A 20,864-nucleotide genomic window follows, 5' to 3' on the forward strand; every position below is an offset into this window, starting at 1 on the left:
AGCATATTTATCTTAAATTGACAATGCACATTTTTTTCAGTAAACTCATTTAAATTTTTTTTCAGTAAAGTACAAATTATATTCTGGCTTTTAGAAAGCATAGGGTTTTGAGCCCTACTCACAGTAATTTATGCTCGTTTTGAGTTTGACTCTAATATTTATTTTAATTTTTGTTCGTTTTGTGTTTCATTTATTTATTGATACTGATTTGGGGTAATTATATGCTTGATATATTGAATGATAGTCTAAACACCAGGTGCCGGAAAAGAGAGCTCGACGACAATGGACTAGAATTTAACCGAGAATTAACCTAACCTCCACCCTTTAAATTGAATTCCCAGATTGAAAATTACAAATGACACTTGCTTATGGGTAGTAAAACACTCTAAAACTCGATATTTTATTTACAAAAAATGGTAGAGTTAAAAAAATGGCAAAACTATATGAGTCTTGAACAGTCTTGGAAAGTATAAACAAAATCAAATTGAATATTAGATATATAATGATATTAATTGTTGAAAGATCCATCAGTTTTTTTTTTCACTGTAATTTTATTTTCATTTTCAATGCTGTAAGAACTGGAAAATAATAAATTTGTAATATACGACTAATTCGTTTTCAGTGAAGCACCAATGACGCAGAATGCTTTAGGTTTTTACAGTTAAAGATGGGGGCAGTATCCAAATTTTGCTTGTAGTGAAACTATATTTGTCTTGACCAATCTTGAAAAGAACTAATAAATTAAACTGAATATTTGATGCATAATGATATTAATTGCTAAAAGCTCATCAGTTCAAAATTTTACTTTAATTTTAATATTTATTTTCTATATTAAGTACAAAAGAAAACATTTGTAATATAATTCGTTTTCAGTAAAGCGCCAATGACGCAGTAGGTTTTAGGCTTCTGCAGTGAGGCGATACCCAAACTCTTGTTTATAGTTATTTTTATTCGATTCAAACTTGATTTGCATATTCAATTTAAGTTTCACTCGTTTTAAGATTTATTTATTCATTTACATTAATATATATTGTATGTTTGTTCGCATTGATTGTTTATTTAATTTCTGTTCGTTTTAAGTTTCATTTATACCTTAATAGCAAAATATTTGTTTTCGTTTTAAGCTTGAATCTCATATTAAATCCAAGCATTACTGGCTTTAAGATCTATTAATTCATTTATATTATTACTTGTTGTATGTTTTTTGCTATGATTGTTTATTTAATTTCTGTTCGTTTTGGGTTTCATTTATTCTTTAATAGTAATTTCTGGTCGTTTTCATTTTGAATTTTAAAAGGTATTTTTATATAAAGAGGTTAATTTTAAAATTGTCATTACTTTTATTTTAAAAAATTATTTTTAGTAAAGTTTTTATTAATTAATTTTTGTTAGTTTTTTATTGAAAAAAGTTTCAAGTTTTTATGGCATGGGGGGGGGGGGTGTTTACTGTCCGATGATTCTTGACTTTAAAAAACGGATCTAGAACTTTCAATTTAAATCAAATGAGGCTTTTTTCAAAGTCTAGATGATTACCTCTTTGATAAAAACCTTACATTTGAACAACAGACAGCTTGCATAACTTGTGAAGAGCGATTGACAACAAAGAATGAATTGAAAAAATAGCTCCAATAAGGGGGGTTAGACCATTTCACTTGCTGACACAAAGGGATCACGACTGTTTTGGAATTGACCTTAATAGGAATTTGTGTGCCAAAGTAATTTTGCATGTATCACAGAGTATGTATTTTAACCTTATAATTGGATAATTATAATAGATTTCCTATGTGTTATTCCCATACAAATCCCCTTCCCATAAGTTATAAACCCCCCTTAATAAGTTATGCCCCAGGGCATAACGTACAACGCCTACCCCTGGGCCCTGGTGGGCTGTGTCGACACCGGAGTTTTTTGTTATCAGAACTTTGAACTATTTTAACAAAATGTCTATCTCAAAATTTTTATCTGATGCATTAAGTACTTGGAGGAGGTAGAGGGGCTAGTTGCCCTTCAATCTCCTTAGACTCTCAAAAAATGAACTAGAACTTTCAATTTTCAATCAAGTGAGCCCTCGCTAAAGTTTATGTGAGCATCCCTTCCATAAGAAATTCTATCAAGGACTCGGAAATTCGTTAAATTACAGCCCTTGCTCTAAGGGATTTGTGGGAGTGCTAATCCTCAAGGACCTAATTTCCAGAACTTAAAACTATGCTTAATAGAATGGCTGTCTTGACATTTTGATTGGATGTGTTTGGGGAAAAGTTGGGCGGGAGAGGGGGGTTAGTTGCCCTCAAATCACTTTCGCCTATTACAAAGGGCACTAGCCCTCGGAACTTCCAATCGAATGAGCCTTTTTTGAAGTTTCTACGACACCGCCTTCTATAAAAACCTTATTCCCCCCGGGCATAACTTAAAACCCTTGCCCTGAGGGTTTTGGGGGATTGTCCTCCTCAAAAACCTATTTCCTCTTAGGAATTCAACTCCGATTCCAAAACTGGCTATCTCAAACTTTTGAGTGGATTTGTGGGGGGGAAAGTTGTGGGTGGGGGGGGGCTAGTTGCCCTCCAATCACTTTTGACTATTAAAAGGGCACTAGCCCTTTGAATTTCCAATTGAAAGAGCCTGTTTTGAAGTTTCTACGACAACGCCTTCTATAAGAATCTTATGTGCCCCCTGGACATAACTTAAAACCCTTGCCCTGTGGGCTGGGGGGGAGTGTCCTCCTCAAAAACATATTTTCTATCTGGAAATCAACTACACTGAACTAAATTGCTATCTCAAAAGTTTTATTTTTATGTTTTTGGGGAAATGATGGGCGTGGGGGGGGGCTAGTTGCCCTCCAATCACTTTCGACTAATAAAAAGGGCACTAGCCCTTTAATTTATAATCGAATAAGCCTGTTTTAAAGTTTCTACGACAATGCCTTCTATAAAAACCTTATATGCCCCCAGGGCATAACTTAAAACCCTTGCCCTGAGGGCTGTGGGGGAGTGTCCTCCTCAAAAATATATTTTCAATCTAGAAATCAACTACGCTGAACAAAAATGGCTATCTCAAAATTTTGATTGGATGTGTTTGGGGGAATGATGGGCGTAGGGGGGGGGGGTCTAGTTGCCCTCCAATCACTTTAGGGGTTATCATCCTCAAAGACCTAATGTCCATAACTTTCAACTACGTTGAACAAAATGGCTATTTCAAAATTTTGATTGGATGTGCTTTGGGAAATAGTGGGCGTGAGAGGGGGGTTAGTTGCCCTCCAATCACTTTCGACTAAAAAAAGGGCACTAGCCCTTTAATTTATAATCGAATGAGCCTGTTTTAAAGTTTCTACAACAATGCCTTCTATAAAAACCTTATATCCCCCCAGGGCATAAATTAAAACCCTTGCCCAGAGGGCTGTGGGGGAGTGTCCTCTTCATAGATATATTTTCAATCTAGAGATAAACTACGCTGAACAAAAATTGCTATCTCAAGATGTCGATTGAATGTGTTTGGGGGAATGATGGGCGTAGGGGGGGGGGGTCTAGTTGCCCTCCAATCACTTTTGGTTATTAAAAAGGGCACTATCCCTTTGAATTTCCAATCGAATGAGCCTTTTTGAAGTTTCTATGGCAACTCCTTCTATAAAAACCTTATATGCCCCCAGGGTATAACTTAAAACCCTTACCCTGAGGGTTGTGGGGGATTGTCCTCCTCAAAAACTTATTTTCTGTCTGAAAATCAAGTACGCTGAACAAAATGGCTATCTCAAAATTTTGATTGGATGTGTTTGGGGGAATGATGAGAGTGGGGGGGGGGCTAGTTGCCCACCAATCAATTTTGACTATTAAAAAGGGAACTATCCCTTTTAATTTCCAATCGAAGGAGCCTTTTTTGAAGTTTCTACGAAAACGCTTTCTATAAAAACCTTATATGCCCCTAGGGTATAACTTATAACCCTTGCCCTGAGGGCTCTGGGGGATTGTCCTCATCGAAAACATAATTTCTATCTGGAAATCAACTACGCTGAACAAAATGGCGATCTCAAAATTTGATTGGATGTGATTGGGGAAATGATCGGCGTGGGGGGGCGTGGGGGGGGGCTAGTTGCATTCCAATCACATTCGACTATTAAAAAGGGCACTAGCTTTTTGAATTTCCAATCGAATGAGCCTTCTTTGAAGTTTCTACGACAACGCCTTCTATAAAAACCTTACATGCCCCCAGGGCATAACTTAAAACCCTTGCCCTGAGGGTTGTGGGGGAGTATCCTCCTCAAAAATATATTTTCTATTTGGAAAAAAACTATGCTGAACAAAATGGCTATCTCAAAATTTTGATTGGATGTGTTTGGGGGAATGGTGGGCGTGGGGGGGTCTAGTTGCCCTCCAATTTCTTTTGATTATTAAAAAGGGCACTATCCCTTTGCATTTCCAATCGAATGAGCCTTTTTGAAGTTTCTATGACAACGCCTTCTATAAAAACCTTATATGCCCCCTGGGAATAACTTAAAACCCTTGCCCTGAGGGTTGTGGGGGGTGTCCTCCTCAAAAACATATTTTCTATCTGGAAATCAACTACACTGAACAAAATGGCTATCTCAAAAGTTTGATTGGATGTGTTTGGGGAAATGACGGGCGTGGGGGGGGGCTAGTTGCTCTCCAATCCCTTTCGACTATTAAAAAGGGCACTAGGCCTTTAATTTATAATCGAATGAGCCTGTTTTAAAGTTTCTACGACAATGGCTTCTATAAAAACTGTATATGCCCCCAGGGCATAACTTAAAACCCTTGCCCTGAGGGTTGTGGGGGATTGTCCTCCTCAAAAACATGTTTTCTATCTGAAAATCAACTTCGCTGAACAAAATGGCTATCTCAAAATTTTTAATGGATGTGTTTGGGGGAATGATGGGCGTGGGGTTGCCCTCCAATCACTTTCGACTATTGAAAAGGGCACTAGAACTCTCGATTTCCAATCGAATGATTCCCCTTTGAAGTTTCTACGACAACCCCTTCCATATGAAGTGCCTCTGGGAAAAAAAAAATAATAATAAATAATAATAATAAAACATTGGAGCCGTATGGCCTTTACTATAGGCAACGCTACGGCGTTGCCTCTGATGAAGGATTCGTTCTTTACTCTCGTTCTTTACTAGATCCAGCTATATGTTATATAATATATTACTTATAAAAGGCACTAGATGTAGCAATTTCAGGGCTTCAGCTGTTTCAGTGCCCCAGGTGAAAAGACTCTTCTTCAGATATGAAGGATTCGTAATAGAGTCACGAAGACAAGGGTAACTTTTCTGTATCATAACACTAAAGTTGACATCATTTCTTAATAAATTGTAGGAGGTGAGAAATAAACTGGAATAGCTCTCTCCGAATAAAACAGGGCTTCGATGAATTATATTTCCGAAGTGTTTTCTGATATAAGAGATTTTTGTTAAGAAATTATGTTAACTGTAGTTAACCAAGTAAAAAGGAATAGAAATTTACTATGCAAAGAAAGTACTAGTCATTAAAGGATAATCTCAAGCTACGCCAGTTGAGTCAATTCTTTTTCAGAAATTCCGTTGCCATTTCGCATTACTATAGATAAAAGAAACATGAGGGAATTTTTTTACGCCCGGCCCCCCTTGAATATTTTACCTATAATAGTCTTTGTCGTCATGGTATAGACCTAGTCAATGGTGTCAGTTTGGCGGTGAAGAATGAGGGCGGCACCACCCTCCAAGATTTATTTGCCTCCCTCCGCACAGTTTTCGAAAAGTACCTTTTTTCGTTATTTTCATTAAAAGTTATTTTTTCTTTTCTTTTTTTCACTGAAAAACTTTAAAAAAAATTAATTTCCCATCCCTTGATTTTGAACATTTTTGTGCCCTAACCTAAATTTTCGTGAATTGTCGCCACTGCTAAGGGGCCCACCCTAGGCACCAGAGAACTGACTTTAGTTTTACCTAGAAGCTTGCTTCTTTCAGGTATCTGACATCTTACCTTCTTACTCTTATGAGTCTTGCTGTTTCTACCAATCATTATTTGTATAAGTTACAACATTTGGGTTCTTTGTACATTTATTAAACACACTTTAACAAAAATCAAATAACATAAATTTAATTGGAACTAATTCATCCCACAAAGTTTCGTTCTGGAGACGTGCTCCTGTCATCAGCACCATCACGTTTTTCGTGGAAGTTTTGAAAATATTCCTTTTTAAAACCTTTTGTTTCCATCTGGCGCTCTTAGCTGCCTAATTACATTAGCTCTGGGACCAGAATACTGAAATAGCATAACTAAAAACATCAAAATACATTTTTCAAACAGAGCTCTTTCGAAATACACAAGGCAACCAACGACAAAAATAACACTGACAAGTGTTACAAGTGTAATAGCACTAGCCTAACCTAACGTAATCTATCCCAACATTGCTTAACCTAACGTAGCCTAACGTGGACTAACAAAACCTAATTTAACGTAACCTATCCTAACGTAATGTAATCTATCATAACGTAACCTAACGTAACCTATCCTAACCTAACGTAAAAATACACACAACTCCAACTTCATTATCTTTCAGAAGAAGATTGGTCAAACTGGCCCGTTTCTTTGTACGGTTTCAGTAAAACATCTGAACAAAAAACCAGTCATTTTGGCGTAATTCTGTAAAATCTTTCAGAACACGGCTCTTACTTTTATAGTTTGCCCCTCTTCTGTGCTGTTGCACAAACACATTGGTATCTGCGACTTTGTTTCGGTCGTCGACGATTGACTTCTTATTTAAACTGTCTTTTTTTGTAGCAGCATCTATTTTTACATAGTTCTCTGCATCTGAAGTGTTGGCTCCGCCACCTTTTATAGGAGGAAGGAAGGAGGAAGGAGGATCTTTTTCTGAGTTGGGGTTCGGACCACGCCTCCACCAACTATCTGATGATGAGCTTTGTACAGGATTTTGCCTTGTTTTTGCTGCAACATTTCTTCTTCGTTTTTTATTTCCATCGTTTTTTTTTCTTGGCTTCATCAGAACTCTCTGTTTCCGTGGCTTCATTTGGTTTTTCTTTAATTATATCGTTCTTGATACGTTCCATGTCCGAAACATTTGTAAAGCAGTGTTCAATATCAGGGACTGCATTTGCAAAAAATATGGGATTCACGCAATCAGCAGAAAAATTATCTGAATTCTTCTTATCTGGCAACATGGTTTCTGTCTCAAGGCAATCCTTTTGCTGAACCTCTTTGCTAACTCTTTTCCTCCTAGTTTCAACAACTTTCTTAGAATCAAGCCACGCTTTCTCAGACTGAGATAAGTTTTCCGTTGTTTTGTGTTCTATCTGTTGCTTCCCTTTCACTTCTTTTTCCAAGTATGTCATGGTTGAACTTATTTTGACCATTTGATAGTAAAAACTGGATAAAATTCCATCTAAATTCATTCTCCCAGTTTGGCTTTGGTATATTTTTAATTTTTCCATAAGTGAGTTTGTGCATCGGATACAATTCATTACTTCCCATCTTGCTCTTACTGCTTTCTTCATTTCTGAGGTTCTGTACAATTGTGCTAGTGTATTGGCAATTGTTACTAGCTCATTGTAAAGCTTTTCGAATGAATCAATCCGTTTACTACCAGCCATCTTTTTAATTTTTGAAAAGTTGTTGGTCTTTTTGTCCATCCGAGCTGAATTGTCATTCCCCATAGGCAACTTTTTAACCTCAGGTTCCAATTTGGAATGTCTAGTAGAATCAGAGACATTCTTTTTCTTCACTACTGTGCTTTTCTCTTCAACAGGCAGCCTTATATATCTTTTCTTCCCAAAATTTGTTATTTCTTTATGAAGTTCAGTTGACATGATATCTTGTTTGCTCTGTGGTATATAAAATACTAATAGTAAAATTACCTGAAACTATCGCTTATATGCATTAGGTGACGTCATTTATGTGCATGAGGTGACGTCATTAAATACGCCTGGTTTGCAGCCAGAATAGACTCGCTTGTCATGCCGTCATTCAACATCTTGTTTCTCTTAGTCTTTCAAATTAGATAATTAATTTTTGATAGCGTCATATAGAAATAACAACTTTTTAATTTCATAGCAATAATAGGCGTTATGCTTACAAAATCCCCTAATGAAAATACCATATTTCTACTTGAAATCCCGTCTACATATCACGTTGACGTATTCTGCCTTTTTACTTACCTATTGTAATTACCCATTTCCCTTAAATTTTTCCTTACAACATTCTCCCATCCCATTTAGGGACGAACTGCTTTTCGTTTGGCCCTAGACGATTGACTGACAAGTCTACATATTGCGTTGACGTGTTCTGCCTTTTTACTTACATTTTGTCCAATAAATAATTACATATATGTATATATATTTTATCATTTTTATCACATATAAATCCTCTTGGGTATAATCTGTCTCAGTTCTAAATAAGGGATACAACCTTCTAAAACTACTACTACTACTAATACTAATACCTCACTGCAGTACCAAGCCTTCTGATGCCTAAACAGCAAAGCACGCTCCTCCTCTATCCCAATCTATTCAAAACGTACCTACTTACACCATTCTGAGGAGTTCCCATTTCCCTTAAATTTTTCCTTACAACATTCTCCCATCCCATTTAGGGACGAACTGCTTTTCGTTTGGCCCTAGACGATTGACTGACAAGTCTACATATTGCGTTGACGTGTTCTGCCTTTTTACTTACATTTTGTCCAATAAATAATTACATATATGTATATATATTTTATCATTTTTATCACATATAAATCCGGGCTCTGATTATCACCAATAATTCAGCTCGCTTGTAGTATTTAGTGTTTTGGAACATTTTGATAAAATAAAAAAAAGTTAGATATAAATTGTATCCGACGCCCAATAATGCCTCTTGGGTATAATTTGTCTCAGTTCTAAATAAGGGATACAACATGCAATAACATTTATATTATATTCTTTGTGTTAACATCTTCTTTCCCAAGAGAAAAACAAAACAAAATCCAGGACTTTTTCATTCGCTATGATTATAAAGGCTGTATAGAAAAAGTTGAATTTTTTTTCGTGACAACGTGAAGAAATGAAATAAAAACGTGGAGATGTGAAGGTAGTGGGTGACGCTTTTTAACTAAGCAAGTGAATAAAACAAACTACCAAAGCCTTGATATTTCGGCACCACATTCGAGAACCGCAATAAAAAAAAAACGAAAAAAAAAGAAAAAAAAAACATTCAAATAAACCAAGCTAATAAACAACTACAACATTAAAGTGCGAAAAACTGGTTTTATATTACATTTTTGCATTCTGTCTTAAAAATTTTATGATAAAAAAAGGGACAAACTGTAGAGATATGCAATTTTCTTTTTTGTTCTATTTCGCACTTTTCTGCAATTATTTTAAAAAAATTATTTTCTATAAAACAAGCTTTTCAAAGAAAAGTAAAGATTCATATTAAATCAAAGAGGAGAAGAAATAGAGCCACAGGATAATTAACTTGGAACGAACAGAAATTAAATTCCGTGAATAAATGAACCTCGAAAAACATAGAAATTGAAATGAATAAGGAAATCAGACTTAAAACGAAAAAAAATTACAATAGACAGAAGTGGGGCTAATGCCCCTAAACCTTCTAAAACTACTACTACTAATACTAATACCTCACTGCAGTACCAAGCCGCCTGATGCCAACACAGCTACGCACGCTCCTTCCCTATCCCAATCTATTCAAAACCTACCTACTTTCACCATTCCAAGAATTTCCCATTTCCCTTCAATCTTTCCTTACAAGATTCTCCCATCCCATTTGGGGACGACCTGCTTTTCGTTTGGCCATAGACGATTGACTGACAAGGACTATCTTTGGTAATTTCCCATTCTTCATCCCCACAACGTGTCCTAGCTATATCAATCTTTCTCTCGTTATTGCCCTAGAAAGTGGGGTTGAATCTTATTCATCTTAGAGCTTGTTGTTTGAGATACGATAAGTCTGCTAGGTAATCAAAACAACTTGTTTGTAATTTCTCAATCTTCAAATCTTCCTCCGTTTTTCCGAGGGCCCAGGCTTCAGAACCATACCTTCCAAGGGCGCCGGTAGAAAATTTTCTGGGGGGGGGGGGCAAACGCCGAAATATCAATGGTGGTTGGGTGACAGGAAATATATTTCAGGAATTTTTTTTTTTGGTAGGAATAAGTTTATTTTTAAATACTTTTAGGAAAAAACTATCAAATAAAAAGGGCAATTAAATTGCATGCAAAATGAAACAAAATACAGCAAGTTTTAAACGACAAGGATTCCTGGCAAAGGGATCATTTTATTTAACCAATAATATATGTAATTATTATGCATTTAATCTTAAAATAAAATCAAACTCAAACCAAAATTACGGAAAGGATTATTGCTTACGTAGATTATAACAGATGTAGACTTGTCTTTGAGCAATTTCCAACGCCTTAGAATAGTTTACAGAATAAGTAGAGATACTCAAAAATCATCCTGCCTGCATAGATACCACGTTCTGATTTTATAACGGCCATGTAAAATGCACCTCTTTCATAACAGGACGATTTTCCTCCGTCGAACTTAAGCCCTTATATATTCAGACAGAAAAAAAAAAAAAAAAATAGAATAGAATAGGGAAAGAAAAACATAATACACATTTTTTTTCAGTAAACTCATTTAAATTTTTTTTCAGTAAAGTACAAATTATATTCTGGCTTTTAGAAAGCATAGGGGTTTTGAACCCTACTCACATTAATTTATGCTCGTTTTGAGTTTGACTCTAATATTTATTTCAATTTTTGTTCGTTATGGGTTTCATTTATTTATTGATACTGATTTGAGATAGTTGTATTCTTGGTAGAATATATGATAGTCCGGATACCAGGTGAAAAATTTAAAAAGACCACGACGGAATGGGGCTTCTACGAAACTTAGCCTACCCTCCAACCTCTATACTAACTAGGCAGATTCCAAAATACCCATGGCACATTGCTTGCGAGTGGAGGAACACTCCGAAACTTGACATTTTATTATATTTTGGTGTTTCATGCAAGAAAATTTATGTTCCACAAAGTTTGAGGTGCAGTTTTCCGCTCAAATAGAAATGCCTAGAAGCCATAGAATGTTTTCATAACAAACTAACATGATTAGTTACAAAAAATGGCAGAGTTAAAAAAAAAATGGCAAAACTATATGAGTCTTGAACAGTCTTGGAAATTATAAAAAAAATAAAATTGAATATTAGATATACAATGATATTAATTGTTGAAAGATCCTTCAGTTCAAGATTTTTTTTCACTGTAATTTTTATTTTCATTTTCAATGCTGTAAGAACTGGGAAATAATAAATTTGTAATATACGAGTAATTCGTTTTCAGTGAAGCACCAATGACGCAGAAGGCTTTAGGTTTTTACAGTTAAAGAAGGGGGCAATATCCAAATTTTGCTTGTAGTGAAACTATATTTGTCTTGACCAATCTTGAAAAGAACTAATAAATTAAACTGAATATTTGATGCATAATGATATTAATTGCTAAAAGCTCATCAATTCAAAATTTTACTGTAATTTTGATATTTATTTTAAATATTAAGTACAAAAGAAAACATTTGTAATATAATTCGTTCTCAGTAAAGCGCCAATGACGCAGTAGGTTTTAGGCTTCTGCAGTGGCGCAATACCCAAACTCTTGTTTGTAGTTATTTTTATTCGATTCAAACTTGATTTGCATATTAAATTTAAGTTTCACTTGTTTTAAGATTTATTTATTCATTTACATTAATATATATTGTATGTTTATACTTCATTTATACTTTAATAGGAAAATATTTTTTTTTCGTTTTAATCTTGAATTGAAATTTCAACTAAAGCATCAATCACCTTAAATTCTCTACATTTATTTATGATGTTATTTGCATTATGTTTTTTGCTATGATTGTTTATTTAATTTCTTCTCGAATTGAGCTTCATTTATTCGTTAATAGTCGTGGATGGTGGTGTTATTTTTACATTTTATAAGGTATTTATATCTCCTTATCTTTGTTTTAAAATTACCTTTACTTTTGATTGAGAAACTTATTTTTCGGAAAGTTTTTTTTAAATTAATTTTTGTTCGTTTTTTTATTGCAAAAAGTTTCAAGTTTTTATGGCATGAGGGGGGGGGGGTGTTTACTGTCCGATTATTCTTGACTTTAAAAAACGGATCTAGAACTTTCAATTTAAATCGAAGGGGGCTTTTTTCAAAGTCTATACGATTACCTCTTTGATAAAAACCTTATATATGAACAATAGACAGCTTGCATAACTTGTGGACAGCGATTGAAAACAATGAATGGATTGAAAACATAGCTCCAATAAGGGGGTTTAGAACATTTCACTTGCTGACACAAAGGGATCACGACTGTTTGGAATTGACCTTAATAGGAATTTGTGTACCAAAGCAATTTTGCATCTATCACAGAGTATGTATTTTAACCTTATAATTGGATAATTATAATAGATTTCCTATGTGTTCTTCCCATACAAAACCCCTTCCCGTAAGTTATAAACCCCCCTAAATAATTTATGCCCCAGGGCATAACTTACAACGTCTACCCCTGGGCCCTGGTGGGCTGTGTCGACAACGGAGTTTTTTGTTATCAGAACTTCGAACTATTTTAACAAAATGTCTATCTCAAAATCTGATGCATTTAGGGCGTGGAGGAGGAAGAGGGGCTAGTTGACCTTCAATCTCTTTTGAATCTTAAAATGTGAAACAAGAACTTTCAATTTTCAATCAAATGAGCCCTCTCTAAAGTTTATACGAGCATCCCTTCCATAAGAAATAATATGAAGGATTCGGAGTATCCTTAAATTACAACCCTTCCCCTGAGGGCTTTGGGGGAGTTGTCATCCCTAAAGACCTAATTTCCAGAACTTAAAACTACGTTTAATAAAATGGCTGTCTCAAAATTTTAATTGGATATGTTTGGGGAAAAGGTGGGCATGAGAGGGGGTTAGTTGCCTTCCAATCACTTTTGACTATTAAAAAGGGCACTAGCCCTCAGAATTTCCAATCGAATGAGCCTTTTTTGAAGTTTCTACGACACTGCCTTCTATAAAAACCTTATATGCCCCCAGGATAGAACATAAAACCCTTGCCCCGAGGGCTGTGGGGGATTTTCCTCCTCAAAAACATATTCTCTATCTGAAAAACAACAATGGTGAACAAAATGGCTACCCCGAAATTTGATTGTGGGTGTGTTGGTGGACGGATGGGCGTGCGGGGCTAGTTACCCTCCATTCATCTTCGACCATTAAAAAGGGCACTAGCCCTTTGAATTTCAAGTCGAATGTGCCTGTTTTGAAGTTTCTACGACAACGCCTTCTATAAAAATCATATATGGCCCCAGGGCGTAACTTACAACCCTTGCCCCGAGGGTTGTGGGGGAAGTGTCCTCCTCAAAAACATATTTTCTATCTGGAAATCAACTATGCTGAACAAAATGGCTATCTCAAAAGTTTGATTGGATGTGTTTGGGGAAATGATGGGCGTGGGGGGGGGCAGTTGCCCTCCAATAACTTTTGACTATTAAAAAGGGCACTAGCCCTTTAATTTATAATCGAATGAGCCTGTTTTAAAGTTTCTACAACAACGCCTTCTATAAAAACCTTATATGCCCCCAAGGCATAACTTAAAACCCTTGCCCTGTGGGTTGTGAGAGAGTGTCCTCCTCAAGAATATATTTTCAATCTGGGAATCAACTATGCTGAACAGAATTGGCTATTTCAAAATTTTGATTGGATGTGTTTGGGGGAATGATGGGCGTAGGGAGGGGGACTAGTTGCCCTCCAATCACTTTTGATTATTAAAAAGGGCACTATCCCTTTGAATTTCCAATCGAATGAGCCTTTTTTGAAGTTTCTATGATAACTCCTTCTATAAAAACCTTATCTGCCCCCAGGTCATAACTTAAAACCCTTGGCCTGAGGGTTTTGGGGGATTATCCTCCTGAAAAACATATTTTATATGTGAAAATCAACTGCGCTTAACAAAATAGCAATCTCAAAATGTGGTTTGAGTTTGTTTGGGGGAATGATGGGGATGGGGGGGGGGGGCTAGTTGCCCTTCAATCATTTTTGACTATTTAAAAGGGAACTAGCCCTTTGAATTTCCAGTTAAGTGAGCCGTTTTTGAAGTTTCTACGACAACACCTTCTGTAAATACCTTATATTCCCCCAGGACACTACTTAAAACCTGTCCTGAGGGTTTTGGGGGAGTTTCCTCTTCACAAACATATTTTCTATCTGGAAATCAACTACGCTGAACAAAATGGCTATCTCAAAATTTTGATTGGATGTGTTTGGGAAAATGATGGGCGTGGGGGGGGGGGGGGCGAGTTGCACACCAAAAACTTTCGACTATTAAAAAGGGCACTAGCTTTTTGAATTTCCAATCAAATGAGCCTTTTTTGAAGTTTCTACGACAACGTCTTCTATAAAAACCTTATATGCCCCAGGGCATAACTTAAAACCATTGCCCTGAGGGTTGTGGGTGAGTGTCCTCCTTAAAAAAATATTTTCAATCTGTAAATCAACTACGATGAACAAAATGACTATCTGAAAATTTTGATTGGCTATGTGGGGGGAAATCAGGGGCGTGGGTGGGGGAGGGGGGCTAGTTACACTCCAATCACTTTCGACTATTAAAAAGGGCACTAGCTCTTTAATTTCCAATCGAATGAGCCTGTTTTGAAGTTTCTACGACAACGCCTTCTATAAAATCCTTACATGCCAAACCTTACATCCTCAAAAATATATTTTCTATCTGGAAATCAACTACGCTGAACAAAATGGCTATCTCAAAATTTTGATTGGATGTGTTTGGGGAAATGATGGGCGTGGGGGGGGGGAGGGGGTCTAGTTACACTCCAATCACTTTCGATTATTAAAAAGGGCACTAGCTCTTTAATTTCCAATCGAATGAGCCTGTTTTGAAGTTTCTACGACAACGCCTTCTATAAAAACCTTATATGCTCTCAGGGCATAACTTAAAACCATTGCCCTGAGGATTGTGGGGGAGTATCCTCCTCAAAAATATATTTTCTATCGGGAAATCAACTATGCTGAACAAAATGGCTATCTAAAATTTTTGTTTGGATGTGTTTGGGGGATTGGTGGGCGTGGGGGGGGGCTAGTTGCCCTCCAATCATTTTCGACTATAAAAAGGACACTATAACACTCGATTTCCCATCGAATGATTTGAAATCATTCCAATCATTTGAAGTTTCTACGACAACCCCTTCCATATGAAGTGCCTCTGGAAATAATAATAATAATAAATAATAATAATAAAACATTGGAGCCGTATGGCCTTTACTATAGGCAACGCTACAGCGTTGTATACGTTCGCTTTAGGAAATATACTTTCCTGAGGGTATGCGTGATATAATCACTTTCAGAGAAGATTGGCAAAAAGCTGCGAAAAGAACTATTAGAGAGTAATCTTTTGAAGTTCTAGAGGACAAAGAATTTTAGACGCTTAAGTGTGTTTTAGCCCCATCACAGCTTTACGTCCCATAATACTTTAAGTGTATATCCTTCATTTGTGACACGAATGATATCACAAGCCCTGTTTTATTTTATCCATTATACTGCATATCGTGCTCCCAAGCCTTATGTTTGGCAGGAAATTGTGTCTGAGTTTCGGTACAGATATTTGCATCGACACCTTCTTCCAGGGTAAGTGCCTTTTTTCATGTTCGTATAAGGTTGTATACGTTTGCTTTAGGAAATATACTTATCTGAGGGTATGCTGGATATAAACACTTTCAGAGAAGATCAGAGAGAAGTTGCGAAAACAATTCTTGGAGAATCACCTGCTGAAGTTATGGAGGAAAAAGAATTTTATACCCTTAAGGGGGCTTTAGCCCCATTACACCTTTACGCCCCGTACTACTTTAAGTGTAAGCGTGACATCCTTCATTTATGACATGGAGGATATCGCAAGCCCTGTTCTATTTTATTCACTCGAGTACATTTGTTACTCCTATGGCTTACGTTTGGCAGGAAATTGTGTTTGAGTTTCGGTACAGATATTGGCATGGCCATGTTCTTCCAGGGTAAGTACTTTTTTTTCTTTTTCTTTTTTGCAGTTTTAAGGACTATTTAAAATAGGCGATAAAAACTAGTTTTAATCATAACTGTTTTATTCTTATGCATTGTTAACTTTTGGGAAGTGTATTAAGTATTTTCTAAGACCACACTGGCTTATCATGACAAAAGATGTGAAGAAGAAAAGATGAGACACCCCAATGCTCAACTGAAAGTATCTAATTAATGGGCGACAAAAAATTTCACTTTTTTTTTTACCCTATTTTTAAATATTGAGAAGGCAAAGCTCATAAAATATGAACGATCTTAGTCGGCCCCTTGCTTGCAAGTCCTGTGGACATGGTCGGTCGTAAATCTTTGAATCATGTTTTGGGGTTTCCAATCGCCTCTAAAATGGCTCAGAGAAGCTATAGAATATTTGAATTACCCTTGCTGTATACCTATTTACCTTAGTTCTGCCCTAGAATGGGTGATAGGCGTGATCATTAAGAAGGGAAAAGAATCATTTTTGTAAAACTCTGAAAAAGCTCTGCCAGCTTTGCCTCTCACAGAGACAATCTGTCTTGGATATACTCTAATTAGCCATGGCTCTCAAGCCTTTCATTACTTCCCCCAAGTTGATAACTAGGAAGAATTAAGAAAAATATATATCCTCAAATCGCATTTAAGGGTCTAACTAAAGTACAGAGATTTTTCAACTGCGCGGAGGATAAAACTAGCCCAACCGGTAGTGGTGCGTTTAGAATCCCATGTTGTTGTTTCTGCATTAGGAGGACTCACCGAAAATTAAGAGGGTTGTTATTGGAACACTAATCACCAATAGACCAAGCCATGGAGCTACGCCAAAGCCCTGAGAGTTTTGGTTTCGCCGTGGCTCAACACGTTTATTATAACCCTCGCCATTTTATTTTCCATCACTTCCATTTTTGCCCTCTTTAAAGGTATTTTGCAAGTTTTCATGGAGGCAGTTGAAATCAAGAAATATATACACAAAAAAGTTGCCTTTAATAAAGATACTGGTGAAACTTATCTAAGCTTCGTTTATAATGAACTTATAAATTCTGACCCTTCAAATAATGTTTATTACCAAATTGCTATTTTGCAATAGATTGTTGATAATATAATTGATTAGTGTTCAAAAAATCTTGACACAAAATAACTTCCCAGGTGTGAATATCCATTCAATGTTTGATGTTGTTATTCAGTTACCCTTCCACTGTCGTTTCGAAAGGGCCTCATTTAGTTTAATGTTTGTTTTTATTTTGTCCGTAAAACGTTTATTTTTAGTCTTGATTCAATTTTGTGCACTCAGGACGGTCAAGTGGAGGCCTCGTTTTGCGTATTTATTCATCCTTTTCTTTCACTGGCTCTTTGTTTCTTCGTTCTTTATCCTCCAATTATCCTTGTTTTTCTTTTTCACATTTTTTTTATTGTCATTTTGTGAAAAATGCAGTATTGACTGAAAAAAACTCAGCCCAGTAAGAAAACCTAAGGAATAGATGATATTTTTAGTTTTTTCGAATTTTAGTTTTTAGTTTTTTTTAGTTTTTTCTATGAAAAGAAGTATTTCTATTCATAGAATAATCGGAGCATCAAGCCGCTAGTAAAGGAGAAGCTACCCAAGCTCCTCCTTCACAGTACCCTGTCCAGAGCCTTACTCTTCCTCTTTTGAAGCTCTCACTAAATCTTTCGTATCGAGCGCAAAATCGGGACAAAAAGGATAGTATAACTCAGACATTTCTCAGATGTTAATTTCAGTATAAAAATCATTTCCCTTTCCTAAGATTGCACTGTTTTCCTCAACAATATTTCTTAGTCTTGTGAGTCTCACTATGCTGATCTTCCTACCGAATCAAGCTGATGCTTCAACCTGATCAAGCTGATCATACCTGAATCGAGCTGATACCTTTACTGTTGAGTAATGCATTCACTTTCATAACCTTTCTTGCTAAAGCGCTTGAAAAGTGATAACATTTAGTCAAGATTTATTTTTTAATAGAGGGAGGGCTGATTTAGTCTAGAACCCATCCTTTTACCGACGTCCTCGTTTGTAGGGATAGATACAGAACCTCTCTCTGGGGGAGTAGAAACCAACAAAACTTGGGCTCTTTTATGGTTATTATTCGCCCTTCCATCTTCGTAGTTATTGCAATTTTTGACCTTCTAGGGCGGGGGCATGTGCCCTTAAAACCACTCCCTAGATCTGTCTCTGCATGTTATTGTTAAAGACACGCTGAACTTATTTTTGTTAATATTTTTCCTTAAACACAATAACCAATTCTTCGGCCTCAAAAGAAATCTTAATCTTTTATTAAACACAAAATAGTCTTTACACAAAGCACAAGTACAAACTTGCCAATAAACTTATCTAAGGATTACGGTGTTCTACTTTGGCTAAAATTACAATTGACTGAAATGAAAAGCATATGACAATAATGCTCACCAGGGCGCTTTTTTGAGTTGACTGCGCTTTGAGTTTTTCAAATTGGCGCATTGCGCCGATTTTACGCATGTCAAAAAAATTCAGCGCAAAGTGGGCGCATTTTGCCTTCACAATAACAATGACAAAACTCAAAATCTTTAAGTCCAATGTTTACTCACAACATCTACTATCAGATTCAGGAATCTCTCTATAAATACAGATGGAGTTTTCAGAACCCCGTAGGGATTCTCATATCGCATTCCAGGCTCCATGACGACCTAAATTTTAAATTATCAAAGCGTGTATTATCCTTAGCGTGAAAAAAAAACAGATATGGGAAAGTGGTCAAATTTCGATGAAAAATACAGAAAAGAGTGGGAAAAGCTGACTTTTGTTCGACATAGCTCAAGCAGCTCTTTCTGTCTTAAGCTTACCCATCAGCAACCCTTTCGTCGAGAGAGTGTTTTCTGTTATGAATACTGTCAAGTACAAAATTCGAAACAGGATGCAGCTTAAAATGCTTAACTCTACTGTTACCATCCGACTTTGGCGAAATTGCAAGGGAAAGTGCTGCAGGGACTTTGATATTACACTAGCTATGCTAAATAGATCTACCATTGAAATTTATGACATCAAAAAACCATCCAATGAAAATGAAGATGAAATTTTTGGCGATATAGAAGGAGGGTTTGCTGTTTAACTTTGTTTAACTTTGAAAATGGTCTTGAATACTAGTCGAAGATAAATCCAATATATGATTAAAAAATGTATAAAACTAACTCAAAATTCATTAAAGGAAAACACAAATAAAATAACAATCGGAACTGTGGAAGAACCTTGCCAAATATAGTTTTTTCCCATCTTTATGTGTTTGGCTTCGGTTTCCTGACAAAAATCTCAGAATGGACTTTGGCCTGCAATTTGATAGATAGTTGCATTAATAACGGCCGGTCTAATTTCTTATCTTTGACTTGGTCGTTCTTGTGCTTCTAATTTATATTTACAAAGCTACGAAACATTTTGTTCTCATAACTAAGCAAGGCCGTACCCAGAAGGGGGACGGTTAGGGGGTTTGAACCCCTCCCGAAATGTTTTTTCGACTCGTAAAAATGTAACAAAAATGGATATAAACGAATTTTGTGTGCGTTTTTTGAGATTTTTTCGTGTAACCCCCCCCCCTTGAAAAAAAATCTTTGAGTAAAACCCCCTCCGAAAAAAAAACTGGGTACGGCTGTGTAACTAAGTTAAGAATTTACATCATTTTGAAGCTTAGAATTGCAATGTTATAAAAAACATTGTATAAAGAAGTAAACTTTGATGTCACTTACCTAAATGACATTTTGGAGAGAAGTGACCTTCAAGAATCATGCTTCTCTTTAGTTATACATTAGAAAATCCTATCTATTAGTTATCTTTGTCAAGTGCGCCTTTAACTTCCACGTTTTTGTATAACTTATCTATATTGCAAGACCAGTATACTGAGTGCCTATTTCTTTTTTTAGTTCTTTAATCACAATTTCTACTGTTGATAGGGAATAATTCAGCACATCAGCCAGAAAGTAATGTAAAACGCTACCTTAGATATTGGCAAGTATTTTTTTTTTGCTAGATCTTTTTTAATTCTCACTTTTATTTAATTATCTGACATACCAGAGAAATGAGGAAAATATCTTCCTTGTCAAGTCAAAGACTGAGAACAGAAAATTTCGACCACAAAAGCGCATGTAATCAGTCGATAAATGCTTCACTGTTTCAGTTTTCGGAACATGGTGCCAAAATCTGTAAATGAAGACTGAATCCTACCAATTTTGAGTGTTAGTATTCTGAAAAACAAAATTCACACAATTTGTGCCTATCTGGTAACGTTATCTCTGAATTCCTTTTTTTTTGCACTCATCCCTGCAAGATATAATTTACCCTGAATTTCGAACTCCATCCAAAAAATATATAGAGAAAATGCGCTTCCCGCATTTTCGCTTCCCTTGGTGCGCTATCTAATGTCAGGGACCTGGCATCACTGGCCCCAAATATTGTCCCAAATTCCTCTCTCAATTTAGCACTTGTTCACGGATGCCCACCCTCTCCAATCACTTTCCAATTAGTATCTATTCATTGCCTCAGCTCAGTCCAGCAATCTAAGCAAATTTCAACTTTTCACAACTTTTTCAAGTTTTGGGTCACTTGCCTGAGACTCTGGGCAGGTGTGCGCCTCCAAAAATTGTCCTAAATTTCTCTCTCGCCTTAGAACTTATTCACGGATGCCTAAAGCCGTGAACGGCTAGACTGTTTCCTTAGCGGTAATCACGCGCTAAACACTTACCAAGAATATTGTTTTCAATGTCTATCAATATTTACTATGTGTAAATTCTGAGTGACTGCCTAATTT

The 20,864-nt window shown here is 36.1% G+C and overlaps 1 protein-coding gene across 1 annotated transcript in view; it reads left to right on the forward strand.

Annotated features, from left to right (window-relative positions):
• Positions 1–20,864, forward strand: part of Rab3GAP1 (RAB3 GTPase activating protein subunit 1) — a 350,147-nt gene that overhangs the window by 718 nt on the left and 328,565 nt on the right. The gene's annotated exons all lie outside the window — the stretch shown is intronic.

The sequence above is a fragment of the Artemia sp. Qi Xiang Cuo genome, chromosome 12, assembly GCF_049724085.1.
Source record: "Artemia sp. Qi Xiang Cuo chromosome 12, ASM4972408v1, whole genome shotgun sequence".
Taxonomy (NCBI): Eukaryota; Metazoa; Arthropoda; class Branchiopoda; order Anostraca; family Artemiidae; genus Artemia; species Artemia sp. Qi Xiang Cuo.